The sequence below is a fragment of the Macaca nemestrina genome, chromosome 11 (genome assembly GCF_043159975.1).
Source record: "Macaca nemestrina isolate mMacNem1 chromosome 11, mMacNem.hap1, whole genome shotgun sequence".
NCBI lineage: Eukaryota > Metazoa > Chordata > Mammalia > Primates > Cercopithecidae > Macaca > Macaca nemestrina.
The window spans coordinates 65,939,987-65,954,305 of NC_092135.1; the positions used below are offsets into that span (position 1 = coordinate 65,939,987).

General features: G+C 38.8%; 1 protein-coding gene across 4 annotated transcripts in view; it reads right to left on the reverse strand.

The window, feature by feature from the left end:
• Positions 1–14,319, reverse strand: part of LOC105483292 (serine/threonine kinase 39) — a 293,955-nt gene that overhangs the window by 80,305 nt on the left and 199,331 nt on the right. The gene's annotated exons all lie outside the window — the stretch shown is intronic.

The window sequence follows — 14,319 nt, forward strand, 5'->3', positions numbered from 1 at the left end:
GTATCAAATCCTCCACTGAGTCCTATAGTAGCTTCTAACCATAAGCCCAACATACATAACAAGATTTAGGGGAGGCAGGCCCCTGCATGTCCTTAAGTGGCTCAGCATTGCTTGAGTAAACAGGCCTGACCACGTGGGGGTGGAGACTGACATTCTGGCTTGGGATTTGAAATAAAGAGACTGATCACTGGGATTGACTTACCTTGATAATTGTCAGGGAGTGAAATAAGCCCATGAGAATCTGAGAACTTTTCTGATAATCCATCTTATAACTGTTGCCCTTATAAATAAATTTAAAGTAATGGCTTTGTTTGGTGAAATCAAAAAGCTTAGTGTACGTGAAGTTAGAAGATGCAGCAGAAGACTGAAACATGCTTAAGGTGTGTGATCCTGTCAAATTAGAGGAAGTCTCTGAGGAAAAAAGGGATGGAAGAAAAGCACCCATTTCGCCAGTGGCTGGTCAGCATTTCTGGCAACTCTCTTCCTCTGCACCAGAAGACAGAGCACACGTGGCACTGATGTTACACACTCTCCACCATTCAGGAACTCACTGGACTAACGGATACCTGAAGGAACAGTGCTCTAAACACAGGGTGCTATTTAATTGTGGCTCTCATCATCGCTGTTATTACGAATTGGTCACTCAGAAACGCTCCTGGCGACCAGTGACAGCACAGAGCATTATGAAGATGATCCTGCCATGTTTTGTATTCTGAACATTAAAAACCAGTTTGGCTCAACAAATGAGCAGCGGGTGCCATGCTAATTATGTAACTTCTTAGAGCACTAATAGGATTTCCCACTGAGCCAACTGGGAGAAAAAAAAAACCACAATACTCATTTTTATCTGCATCTCAGCATAGTGACCTCCTTCAGCCTGTTGATGTGATCATTAATAAAACATTTAAAAATGACCTGAACAGAGAAATGAAAAGGCTTTTTACAAAATAGAGTTTGTATCTGGCTGCCAAACAGTCATGTATTTGAAAGACTTGGAACCAGTATCAAAGTTGGTCGTTAATGATTTGAGGTTGGCCTGGGGACCTCCTGTATCCAGAAGAGTTGTTCATGCTTTTGACTGGTTATGAATGAAAAAAGATTTCTGCCTTTGAGGGGTTTTACAAGACGGAAATAATGATGCCTGTGATGGTGCTCTTGCTCTGCTTGGGACATAAATGATGATTCAATTTCACTTCAGCACCTGACAGGTCATCACCAACAGGCTTGCTTACAAGTTCCTTTCAATTTTAGAATAATAATTAAAAACAAATATATAGCTACTATTTCAATTCTAAAATATCCCAAAGGGTAGTTATTAAAAGCAAATCAAAGAATTTTATCTTCTTTTAGTTTTTCCTTCCCTTTCTCTAACAAAAATAACGTAAGTAAAAATATACACAAACTATACCTTTTTTAACGTCAGCAGAATGTCTAACAGGACATTTAATTAGGTAGACGTGATCAAGTCCGTCTAGAAAGTAAGATGTGTTACACCGATGGGTGAGTTAAAAATGAAAGAAGAAAAACCATTCGGCTCAGATACCTACAGGGCAAATACTTAGCACAAGGCAACGTGTTAAGACTCCAAAAGAGAAACCATGTAGAAATGAAGTACTGTACTGACTGTGCTCAGTAAGCCTATGAGCAATTGCGGCATTGAGAGCTGGAAAGAAACTTCGTGGGTGAGCAGGATAAGGTGAGCAAAGGTGTCTAATGTGCTGTCCTTAAGATAATTCTCATCTCGGTGTTGAAACCATGAATGCCTCTTTATTTACCTACACAATCCCTACGCCATCACACGCTGCCACTCTCCTTCAATTCAGCACCCTCTCCTCGAACATAACACATTGTAAGCACAAAGGAACAACTTATAGTATAAAGCAAGCAGTAAGAGAACCAAGACTTCCCAGACTTCACATTTCCTAAAATTAACGGGCAAATAAATGTGTAACATAGTGAATATGTGAGTCTGCCAAAGATGGAGGGGAGAAGAATGACTGAGGAATTTCAATGTTACTTTGCAGATTTCTTACATTAAGTCAGACATGGCCAGATTTACCAAAGAACAATGCATAACTCAAAATATTTTTCTCTGGGATTAGCCCAAATCAGTGTGGCTACTTTGCCAATACCAAAACCACAGTACTGTGAGTCCATACAGTGGAAAAAAAAAAAAAAAAAACTTGCTGCCATGGTTGAAAGATGAGAACACTGGTGAAGAAGGCTCAGGTAGTGGGCTCCTGATCCCCACTCATTCTATTCATTTTTAACCTTTGGGAGGTTATACTACAAGGACTCCATCAGAGTCAGAAACATGTCATGATGTGCCTTTGGAGGAAAACAGGTGCCACATTACTGACTGCTGCCTGGCATAAAATAAACCTAACTTATCTTCATTCTGGCCCTAGGGATGAGAAAAGGGTAGTAGTTCAACTGCTCTTGTAAGCTCTCTCTAGAAATGGGCTTACTTTTCCTGGGTAAGATTAAAAATCTGTATCCATATAATTAGACAATAGGTTCAGGAGTCAAGATTTTAGAGGGAGAAGGCAACAGACAGCTTCAGACCTGTCTAGATATCTCTGCCTGGATGAGGTTCAGAGGAGCAGCACCCATTGTATGCTCAGAAGTCAAGGGCTTCACTCAGACACCTGCTTCTGCTTTCTAAAAGCCAGCAAGGAAACTTAGCAACAGGATTCCTAGAGCTTAATGACAGAGCAAGGGTGAGGGTAGGAGCATGCTCCAATTCTTTCCAGGGAGAGGCTGGGAAAGGAGAAGAGACAGAGAGACTTGTCTGAAGAGGCTGCTCCTCAGCGTTTCATTATAAAGGGATAATTTGAGAGTTACTTGAAAAATGAAATAATCACCACTGGACTTCAGCAGGTAATCACTAAGAACAAATACATTCAGAATAACCTAATTTCTTTCTTTGCTATTATAATAAACATTTTCATTTCAAGGGAAAGCCTTAGGCTTGCTTTGTTAAGACTAATGAACATTTTGGGATATGGTGTGAATTCTTTTAGAGTAAAAATAGAAAAATCAATGTCTTTTTATATAAGAGTGAGTTATTTTATAGGGCATGGAAACCCTGCAACTACCAAAAGGTCTTTCTGTGCTCTCCCTCACTTTGTACACCCGGGTATTTTGAGATTTGGATCTGCAAAGATGCAAAATACAAAATTCAATCACTACTTTCTAATCTACCAATTTAAATTAGCAAAGATTACAAAATGATAAGAGGAAACCAAACGATAGCAAGAATTCAGTCTATTAGAGCTTCCTTCACTGCCATCAAGAGTATAAATTGATACTAGCTTTTAAGAGAGTTGTTTGGAAATGTTTCCAAATTTTTAAGAGGGTTATACCTACCCATTGACCTAACAATTCAACATCAATGATCTATCATGTGAAATAAATTAGAAATCTGACAGTTTTCTGTATAAGACCAGTTTTTAGAGCATTGTTTATGGTGGCAAAAATCTGGAACCAAATCAAATCTCCAGTGATAGGAAGACACTTAAATAAACTACAGTAAAATAACCATAAGATGTAATCCTAAGTGTAAAAATAACCACAAGATACAATCATCCAAAGTAAAATAACCATAAGATGCAATCTTAAGTGTAAAAATTATGGCACAAAACTGCATATATAGTATAATGGGAACAATAAAAAATATATGCAAAGCAAAAGAAATGGAAGGAAATATGCCAAAATGTTAACTATGCTTATTCCTGAGTGATGATCTGATGGGTAATCATTTTCTTCTTTATAACTTTCTGTATTTTCAAATTTCCTCTAATGAACATATATTACTTTTATAATGAGGGGGAGAGAATTCCTTTAATAAGATCCACTAATATTTGAAAGAGAAGCTGTGCTGTAATGACTCATCATCATTTGTGCAAAATACTTAAAAGAAAAGGCAGAGAATTGAACTAAAACTTACACCATGTAAATGTGTTTTGTCAGTGATTCAGACAAACAAAGGCACAGAGTGAAATAGGTGTGGTTTAGTTGAAAAGCTGAAACATTTGGAGAAATGTTACCTACTGTTAGACTAGGATACAAAGCCGAGTCTATAGTATAATTAAAAACTCACAGGTAAACTTGGAGAAAGTGCTTGGAAGAAAGAACAAAATGTTAATACATGTATTGCTTAGGTGGGAGACTACCTCTGAGTTTATTTTTTGCATCCCCACAAGTCCAAGAAAAAGTGTTTCTTTATTATGACAATCAAACTTATTACAAATGTGGGGCTGGCAAAAGTGTGTATCTGGAAGGAAACAAAAAAACACTGACCTTTGCCTTACACTACTGCACAAAAAGTACTTAAAATATCCACAGACCTAAATGTAAAGGCTAAAATGATTAAAAAGAAAAACAAACTCTCAGAAGAAAACATAGGAAAAAAAGAAAATCTTCGCAACCTAGAGATAGGTAAACATTTCTTAAACAGTATACAAGAAAATACAAATCATAAAAAGATACTTTAAATTTTTTTATCAAGATTGAAAACTTTTGTTCTTTAAAAGATACCAGTAAGAAATCAAAATGCAAGCCACAGAGTGAGAAAAAATATTTCTTATCCATATGTATCTGGCAAAGGACTTACATTCAGATTATATGAAGAATTCATGTAATTCAGTCATAAGACAATCCAGTAAAATACTGACACAAAATCTGAACAGAAGACATACATGGCTAAGAAACACATGAGAAAGGTTCAATGTTACTAATCAGAGAAATGAAAGTTAAAACTATAATAAGAGACCACTACACACCTATTTAAATGGCTAAAATTAAAGAGACTGACCATATCAAGTACTAACAAGGATGTAGAGGAACTAGAATTCTCATACACTGCTGGTGGGACTGTAAAATGGAAAATCCACTTTGCAAAACTCCTTAAAAAGTTAAACCCACACCTACCACCTCACCCAGCCATTGTACTAGAAATTTTTCTAAAAGATATCAAAATATAGACCACTTAAAGACTATACATGAATGTTAATAGCAGCATTATTCATAACAGTAAAAACTGAAAAAAAAATGTCCATCAACAGGTAAGTAAACAAAATGTGGTATATCCATATTCCTCATTAATCAAAGGAAATGCAACAACACAGATCTCAAAATAGTTGAGTGAAAGAAGACCGACACAAATGAATACATATAAAAGTCTATAAAATTCAAGCTGATCTACAGCTTGAAAAAAGCAGATCAGTGACTGCCTTTGCCAGGGGTGGAGGGAAAAATGGATTGCAAAAGGGACACAAGGAAACTTCTCAGGGAGAAGGAAATGTTCTGTATCTTGATGACTGTGATAGCTTCATGGGTGTACACAGCTGTCAAAATTCATCAAACGTACTGTACTAAGTGGATGCAATTTATTATATATAAATTATTCTGCAATTAAGTTTATTTTAAAAATCAGAAGGCTAAAAGAAAGGTAAGAAACCTATTATTCACCACCTAAGAATTTGTTTTTAGATAAAAGTATTACTGATACATTATACAACCAAATAAGAAATGTCCCATTCAGGCATCGCCTCCCTTGGGAAGCCTCCCCGAGCCTCTCTATCCCTACCTCAGACTCCCTACCCTTCTCTAGGTAGAACTCAGTACCATCCTTGTGCTCTGGCCCTCAATCATCGCGTATATTACAATGCCTGTCACACTGCACTGTGACCTACAAATTACTTAATGACCTTCTCACAGTGAGCTCATTGTGTGCCGTGGTTTTTGCCTTCTTCATCTTTGTATTACTAATATCGATAATAAAACTGTTGCTCAATATATATATATATTTTGGATAAATGTACAGGTGGACAGACAAATAGAAAAAATAAAGGAAGAAAAAACTAACCAAAAAAGGGCTGAAATAATCAACAAGGATGCCAAAAAGTTTTTCATAGGTTCCAAGTATTTCTTTGTACACAAAAAAGGAAAATATAAACCCTTAAGTTGAAAAGGGTCATAGTAGATAAATCACAAAAATTAGGTAGCTCTTGCCCTGAATAATGGGCTCCAACAAATGCTTTTCGCTAAGTTCTCAAGTGTAATCTTCTTCATGTGGATGAAAAATGTAATATATACCTTCTTCAAAATGGGATAACTTTAGGAACTCCCTACTGGAGAAAATTACTGCCATATAACCTCACTGGACAAAACATAAAATCCTTCCCAATAAATTTTTTATCCAGATTTCTTCACCTAGAATTTTAAGTGAAATACAGACTTTAAGTAATAATTATACGAACAGTTTTTCATAAGAAAGTAATACAAGCATATGGCATCTTCATACCTTTAACTGACAAAATGTTTATATTTTTGAAACCCTAGGATTATCAAGGACTTAACCCATCACATTGAAACTATCTCTGTATATGTTTATCTTCTCTCCAAAGCTAAGGGTTATTTTCCCTTGGCACTTAATGCAGCACTGCCTTGTTATAGAGTAAGCACTTAAAAAAATAGTCACTGAATTACATAAAGTGACATTGCTCTCTTGTTTAGTACATAAAGTTACACAGGTCCCATACTCATGCCTCTTTAAATTTTATGCACTATGGGAATCAAGGGTACTATGCGAGGCATGGAACATAGAGAAGTCAACAAAATAGACCTGGTCCTTGCCCACTTGGAGCTTACCGCCTAGGGAGAAGATTATGGGATCTGACCTCAGTAGGTGTGTCCAGGAGGAGCCGTGTTTTTAACAAGTTTAATATTAATATGCTAAAACTAATATTATTGCTGGTGAGAAATATTTGCTGTAATTAAAAAACATGGAATCCTTCCAACTCCTAAAGTCCAACTCTTGGAGAGGTATTAATAATGTTCTATTTATCATTATACAATATTATATTATATTATTTAAAATAGTAAAAGTTCCAAAGGAAACACCAGGTTTATGGGAAAGGAAGCCATTGATCACACCTACTTGAAAAGTAATTTGCCCAGGCTAATATCACTTCTTCTATACTGTATGGTTTAGAAGTGTGCTGTTCACTGTATATCTGGGGAAATAATTATTGGCTCTTTAAAAAAAAAATGCATGATCTATCCCCACAGTTCCTTCTCTACAGTATGTCTCCAAATGGAGGTTCATCTGTCAAGGTGACATCAAAATCAGATTTCTGAATTTTCCAATGAGAATGGTAATGCTAGTTACTCATCTGATCTCTAAACCTAAGAATTCCCTTCAGTCGACATACAGCAAATGTGTACTCTAGATGGTGGTCAGAACTCCTAACCTGGATTAACTGCTATCCTTTCCCTGCTAAAAGCATTTCCTTAATTTTAAGCTCAAGATCTTCTCTCAGAATTGATCAGTGGAAAGAAAACAGAACTGAACTTGGTTTAGGCTCTGAAGAAATAACTTTATGTTGTATGCTGTAATTCAATGAAGACAAGCCCTTGACTTCTAAGGAGTGTCAATCTAAGAAAAAATAACTCAAGAACATTTTTGCAACAGTAGGTCAAGCTCTGTGCCATGTTATCCAAGGTTCTTTATAGAAAGAACCAAGAGATAAATTCCGCTTGAATTTGGTTTCAAGCAAAAGGTTGCCTCTCTCTATAGTCTTTTAATCCTGTAGGTCTACTTTTGTCAGGAGAGGAGGACTATATAGACAACTATAATTTCCTGGTTGCTAACAAGCTGAAGGCTAAATTTACTTCTCAGTGATTGTAATTATATCACTCTGAGTTCCTGGCCCAATTCTCTTTCCACTCTCAAGACATTTTTAAAATCTCATTTTAGCTTCATTTTACTTCACCTACTTTATGCTTTCATACTGTAAGTCACCTTAAATCTTCTCTGGAACAAGGCAAGGTAAAAATAAATCATTCATTTATATCACGTGGTTACATCAATGCTTACTCAACTTTCAGTTCCTCTAAATATTTCTAGGATATCTCTCTGTCTATCTATCTATGGAAAAGCCCTGCCTTTAAAAATCATCTTCACACTCAACCTAAATTTCTACTGTTACTTTTGTATATTAAAAACAACAAAGAGATAGGTTATGGCACAATTCCTATTTGAGTCGGGTTAGCCCAGTTCAAAGGTAGGGGTCACAGTGGAGTCTGGGCATTCCTGGAAAAACAATAACAACAGGTTTGAAGGATCTTAATTCTATCTCCCTCTCTTCCTTTTTTTTTTTTTTTCTTGAGATGGAGTCTCGCTCTGCTGCCCAGGCTAGATTGCAGTGGCGTGATCTTGGCTCACTACAACCTTTGCCTCTTGAGTGCAAGCAATTCTCTGCCTCAGCCTCCCGAGTAGCTGGGATTACAGTGCCCACTACCATGCTTGGCTAATTTTTGTATTTTTAGTAGAGACGGGGTTTCGCCATCTTGGCCAGGCTGGTCTTGAACTCCTGACCTTGTGATCCACACATCTTGGCCTCCCAAAGTACTGGGATTACAGGCATGAGCCACTGCACCTGGCCACTTTCCTCAGAATTTAGGAGCTCTGCAGGGTCCATAGATGGGGTTTTGGGGATCAGTACACCTATCTAAACCACCTGCAAAATACTACATAAATGTTAAATATGTATTTGGTGGGGGCAGGAGGGAGAAGCTACAGTCTTAATCTGAGTTTTTAGGTCCCTAACACCCACGGTTAAGAACCATTATCTACCTGGCCCCCCGTCCCCACTGCCCAACTTTACCCGGTCAGTCTTCAACTACCTGACTGATGGCTACGAATACAAAATACAGTTCAAAGCCCACCTTTACTCAGAAACCAGATTATGTTTTCCTTTATCATTTAACTTGGTTTATTCATTTTATACCCCCAGAACAGTGTATGACGTAACGGTGGGCACCAAAATAAGGTCAACTGAACAAATAGAATTAATTAATCTGAGGTGTTCTATTTATTAGTCATTGATGGCAAAAAAATCACTCATCAATAACTAATAGAGGCAACTAATCTGGAGGGTGATGATTCCTAATTTTTAAATTGAAAATAAATACAAACCCCAGTAACAGAATCAATTAAGTGTGTATATACAGCAAAAAGGCAAACAATCAACCCCCAAAATGTAGTTAAACGATATTTCCCTACTTGATTAAATCATGTTGCAGCTGCTTCTAAATTTTAAAACACAGAAGCAATGCAAATACGAATTTTCTCTGCAGATTCTCCTTGCAGGAGTGACACAGCAAAAAGGAATATAATAGCTTACAACTAAGTCAAAAGTACAACAGAGGCACAATTTCTGACCACCAACAAAGGTGTAGGCTGCTGCTAACACAACCATAGCCCTTTCTTAATTCTTATGGTTTCTGACCCAAACTTTGTCATTGGCACATATTATTCTGTGAAGATTTTGATCGTCTCACAATTTCTGACTTCGTACTTGCAGCAGCCTTATTATGTATGCTTTAAAGCTAGAGGATTTTAATTTCCATTTTTTATTTGCACTCAGGAGGCTTCAGATTATCCAGTATAGAAATTCCCTAGAGTGAGAATCTCTTTATATAAAATGATTCCCTACACTCGCAATTCTTTATATCAGAACAATAATAGATGTAGGCATTATTATTGAGGATTTAGCTAGTGGAAAGCAACCTCTCAAATAGAACAGCACTTCATCAAAATAATTATTATTCCTTTCTCTGGGGAGGTTGTGTGAAAGCCCTTGTTCATCTCTGCAACATGCTAAAATGTATCATTTTTATATGGCTCCTTTTTTTTCATGAAGTAGGCAGGAGCACAAGTAAATAACAATAGCTGACTTTTGAGAGAAGGGGGAAAGATCCTTGCAATACTGTTGAGTATATCACGGGTACTGTCACTTTAACAGCAGAGATAACCTCCCTTTAAGGTAACCTTAGACTTAATGGACCTTTCTACAGTTTCAACACCAATAACATAGTAGAGATTAGGATGGAAATATATATATATGTCCTTTCCTTATCACTCAGTATGCAACTTGAAGTCCAAGGCCACTATGATAAGTTTGGGGTCCTTAAACACGGTGATTTACTGAACATTATAAAGTCAATTCTAGCCTAAGAGAAGTTACTGGGCATCAGCTTGATTTGTCCTTAAAGTAAGCTTGATAAAATACTGAAATACGACCCAAAAGCTGTTTATGAGAAAGATGCTAACACTGAAAACATCGGGCTCTAAGAAATCTCTAAGAAAAAGGAAGGAAAGTATAAAAGGACTAGGAGTTTAGAAAAAGAGAAGAAAGAAGAAGATTAAAATATACACTGCACCAAATCTTCAAATACCCGAATTCATACACTTTGTTGCACTGTGGTGAGGCAAACCCAAGGGAACCAGTGACAGCTATTTGGGAAGGTGAGTGAAGGCCTGTCTGTCTGCAGTGGAAGGAGAGGCCAACTGCACACTGGGCACGGGTCACAGAAGACAAATAAGATCGGGGAAGGAGACGGAGAATGCAAACCAACAAACCATGTCTGTGCGCCAAACAGGTAATAATTCCAACAGACCCACTGCCAAGGTTAATTGCATTCTCCTTTCAGGTAAGTACAGGAAAAAGTGAGTAACTACACTGAAGAGGAATCAACCTGCTAACAGAGAAGAGAAAGAAAAGCATTCAGTGAACAGCAAGCTCCTTACAACTTCTGCTGAAAGGCACAAGTAAAAAACAAACAAACAAAAAAACATTGCTCATTTGCATCTTATGAGTGACCAAAAAAAAGTTATAAACAAGAATATAATGATGTTATTTCAAAATTCAATTTGGTTAAAAAAAAAATCCAGTTAGTCCTAAACCTGTGTGTTGGTACCTTTTCATATTTCTCCTTCCATTCCTCCCACACCCTGGGTGTTTCCTCTCCTTTTAATCTACAGAGCACAGCTAGAAGCTACACAGCAGAGCTGGAAGGCATCCTCTAGAACAGAAACACTCAGGCCCCCTGCCTCACCCACCCGCACATCCCCCACAGCAGGCCAGAGGCAGCCTTAGCTGTCTACCCCAGTTGACACTGATATTTGAAAAACGACACCATTATTCTCAATTTATTTGAACAATTCTTCACATGTTGCCTTATATGGTTATTCAATATTTTCTCTGTTTATATCCTTATTTTCTTAAACCAAAATATAAGATCTTTCAAGGACAAGGTTTATGTTTTAGAATATTCCCATGGTAACTTGCCTAGCAGGAGTTCAAGAGATGTATAGATGAATGACTGCGACAGTGGATATTAGGTGAATCTTTTCCTGTCACCCTAGCACTGTTCCTAGGATGCTAAGCTAAAAATAACCAGGCATCAGCTACCCCATATTCTAAAGACTGATGCAAATATCATACTACTCCTTTAAGGCTTATTAACAATTGGCCAAAATGGCTATGCTAGCCCCAACCACGACCTCTGACTCCTCCAACCCCTACCTTTATAAAGAAAATATGGGGAAGGGGTTAAGAATGACAGCGAACCCTCTATTGGTCTAGGGTGTGTGCTGAGCTCCCCACTACCAATACAACTGCAGGAGTCCCCCAGAGAGGCACTCCACAGGTCAAAGGAGTGGGCAAGGAGGGAAGGCTGGCATCTCATTCCCCAGATCAATACCTGCTTAGGGAGCAGACATATCCATCAACCCTACCCCTAGTGCCTGAGCAAGGAAAAGAAAACTAGCAAGATGGCTGGGCATGGAGGCTAACACCTGTAATCCCAGCACTTTGGGAGGCTGAGGCAGGTGGATCAGGAGATCTGAGGTCAGGAGATCGAGACCAGCCTGGCCAACATGGTGAAACCCCATCTCTACTAAAATACAAAAAATTAGCCGGGCATGGTGGCATGCGCCTGTAGTTCCAGCTACATGGGAGGCTGAGGAAGGGGAATTGCTTGAACCTGAGAGGTGGAGGCTGCAGTAAGCCAAGGTCATGCCACGGCACTCCAGCCTGGCGACGGAGGGATATTCCTCTGTCTCAAAAACAAAACAAACAAACAAAAGAAAACTAGTGAGACACAGCAGAGTACAGAGAAGGAGCAGCCATTCAGCATGCACACACCTACCCGTGTGTCTTGGTGTGGCGAGGCGGTCACCTAGAAGGTAGGCCACATCAAGCCATCTTGCCATCACCCCACGCCTCCCAAGTGGAGGTGAGCGGAAGCAGAGCTGGCTTATATCTCTTCAGAGAGTCCCACCAGGGTCATCACTGAAGAGCCGGCCTTTGGACACCTGCCTCAGAAGATACTGGCAGCCAGTTAGTTTTAGAGAAGCAGTGGCAACCAAGAGGAAAAAGCAGCCCAAAAAGGGAGGAAAGGGCTAACTGGGTTCCCTCCGCAGGGAGAGGTGTCAGGTGGGTGATGGGAGAGGATAAAGGTGAAATTGCATACAAAAATGGAAGTTTAAACTAAATTTTTTTATATTCCAAGTAACAGGAAAATTATGGCCTAATGCCAAAGATGCCATTAAAAGATGGGAAGGGAAGATCTGACAACTCTTTAAAGGCAGTGACTAAAGAAACATAAAACTTTTGTTTTTTTACCCAGCGAGTATAGATTGTACAATAAACTGATTTAAAAAGAATGAAGAAAAAACAACTAAAAAAAAAAAAGGAAAAAAAAGAATGAAGCATTTTTTAAGTTCCCCATTTTCTTTTAGATGTTGGAGAAAAGAGGTAAAAGAGACAGAATGTTTTAAGAAATAAAAGAAAAGATTCTTCTTAGCTACTTGGATATTGCTAAAAATACTCTATAAGCAAACAATACACTTCCTGCAGCAGAACAGTTAGGCTAATGCAGTCAAAAGGCCAATCTGACGAGCATCCTTGGTGTGATTTACAATGTTAGAGTTTAAAACGGTATAGCCATGCTGTGGTAATAAACATTCATTTGAAGTGCTTTAGAGGCCTAATAATTCATTTGAACATTCTCAGAGAAAGCCTTCTCTTTCGGGGGAGGGAGCAAAATGGTGCAATCAAACCATAAAAAGAGAATGGATCAAAAGACAAAAACCCCATCAGCTTTCTGACTGAGCTGACCTTGTATCTGCTCCACAGCAAGAAACTCTAGACCCAGTTCCAGACAAATGTACAAAGTTTGGTTTTACAAAATCCCCAGAGCTTCTCCATTAAGACAACAAAGGCCATCGGTGGGCATGCTGGCAAATTCCCCACGTAGGGATTGAAAAGTCATCTTCAAGTAGCCACTGCAGCATGCTCCAAGGTACAGGATTAGTGTAAACTTATGGGGACGGGAGACCAAACTTCCTCCCCGGGGCCCTCTGTGTCAGAAAGGTGGTTTGCCTTCTTACCCAGGGCAGAAGCCCTCCAATGCTTTTTTGAAACAAGACGTATCTCTGCAAATAAAAATAAGTCAAAGAGTTTTAAAAGAGGACTTACATAAATACTTTGTGGCCAGGCATGCTTGACAGCATCTTCCATATCCAAATTCATTAAAAACTCAACCAAAACTCATATTTTCTTTTGGAGATTAAAGTTACTTAACTACTTACCTCACTGGGGAAACTCACTGAGCTAAGCAGATTACCAGAGGACAGCGTGGAGTTTTATTTTCTGAAAAATTTTTAAGAGTAGTTCTTATATTTGATAGTCCCACTTCTACGTGGTCCAGAGGCTGAAAGCTCAGGAGATAATCTCTAGTTACTCCATGCAGCCAAATTCTGATTAAACTAAGATCCTTATCAAGTGATGGGTTTTATTTTGCCATAGTTCCCTAAAATACAGTTATTTTCTACCTCCTTCTTGGCCAATTTTTTTTTTTTTTTTTTTTTTGAGATGGAGTCTCACTCTGTCGCCCAGGCTGGAGTACAATGGCACAATCTGGGCTCACTGCAACCTCCGCCTCCAGGGTTCACGCCATTCTCCTGCCTCAGCCTCCCGAGTAGCTGGGACTACAGGCAACCACTGCCATGCCCGGCTAATTTTTTGTATTTTTAGTACAGACGGGGTTTCACCATGTTAGCCAGGATGGTCTCGATCTCCTGACCTTGTGATCTGCCAGCCTTGGCCTCCCAAAGTGCTGGGAGCCACCATTACAGGTATGAGCCACCTCACCCGGCCCAGCCTATACTTTTAAGTTCAGGTAAATTCATGTTCTTGTCTCTCATGAACATTGGGCCAAACTGGGCCACTTCTAAGAGGTCATCTGCAGGCCCCAGGCACAGTACAGGACCTGTGTAAATGAAACCTCCTAGAAAACACTACCAGAACCACTCAAGCCTCCAATAATTGGCTCTTGCTTTATACTTTCCACCTCCTCTGTTGTTGACTCTTCAGGTTCTCTAGCTACCTTCTGTAATTAGCACTCCCACCACCTGACTACCAGCTACTGGCATCTAAGCTAGGCACCATATCCAGATGCTCATAT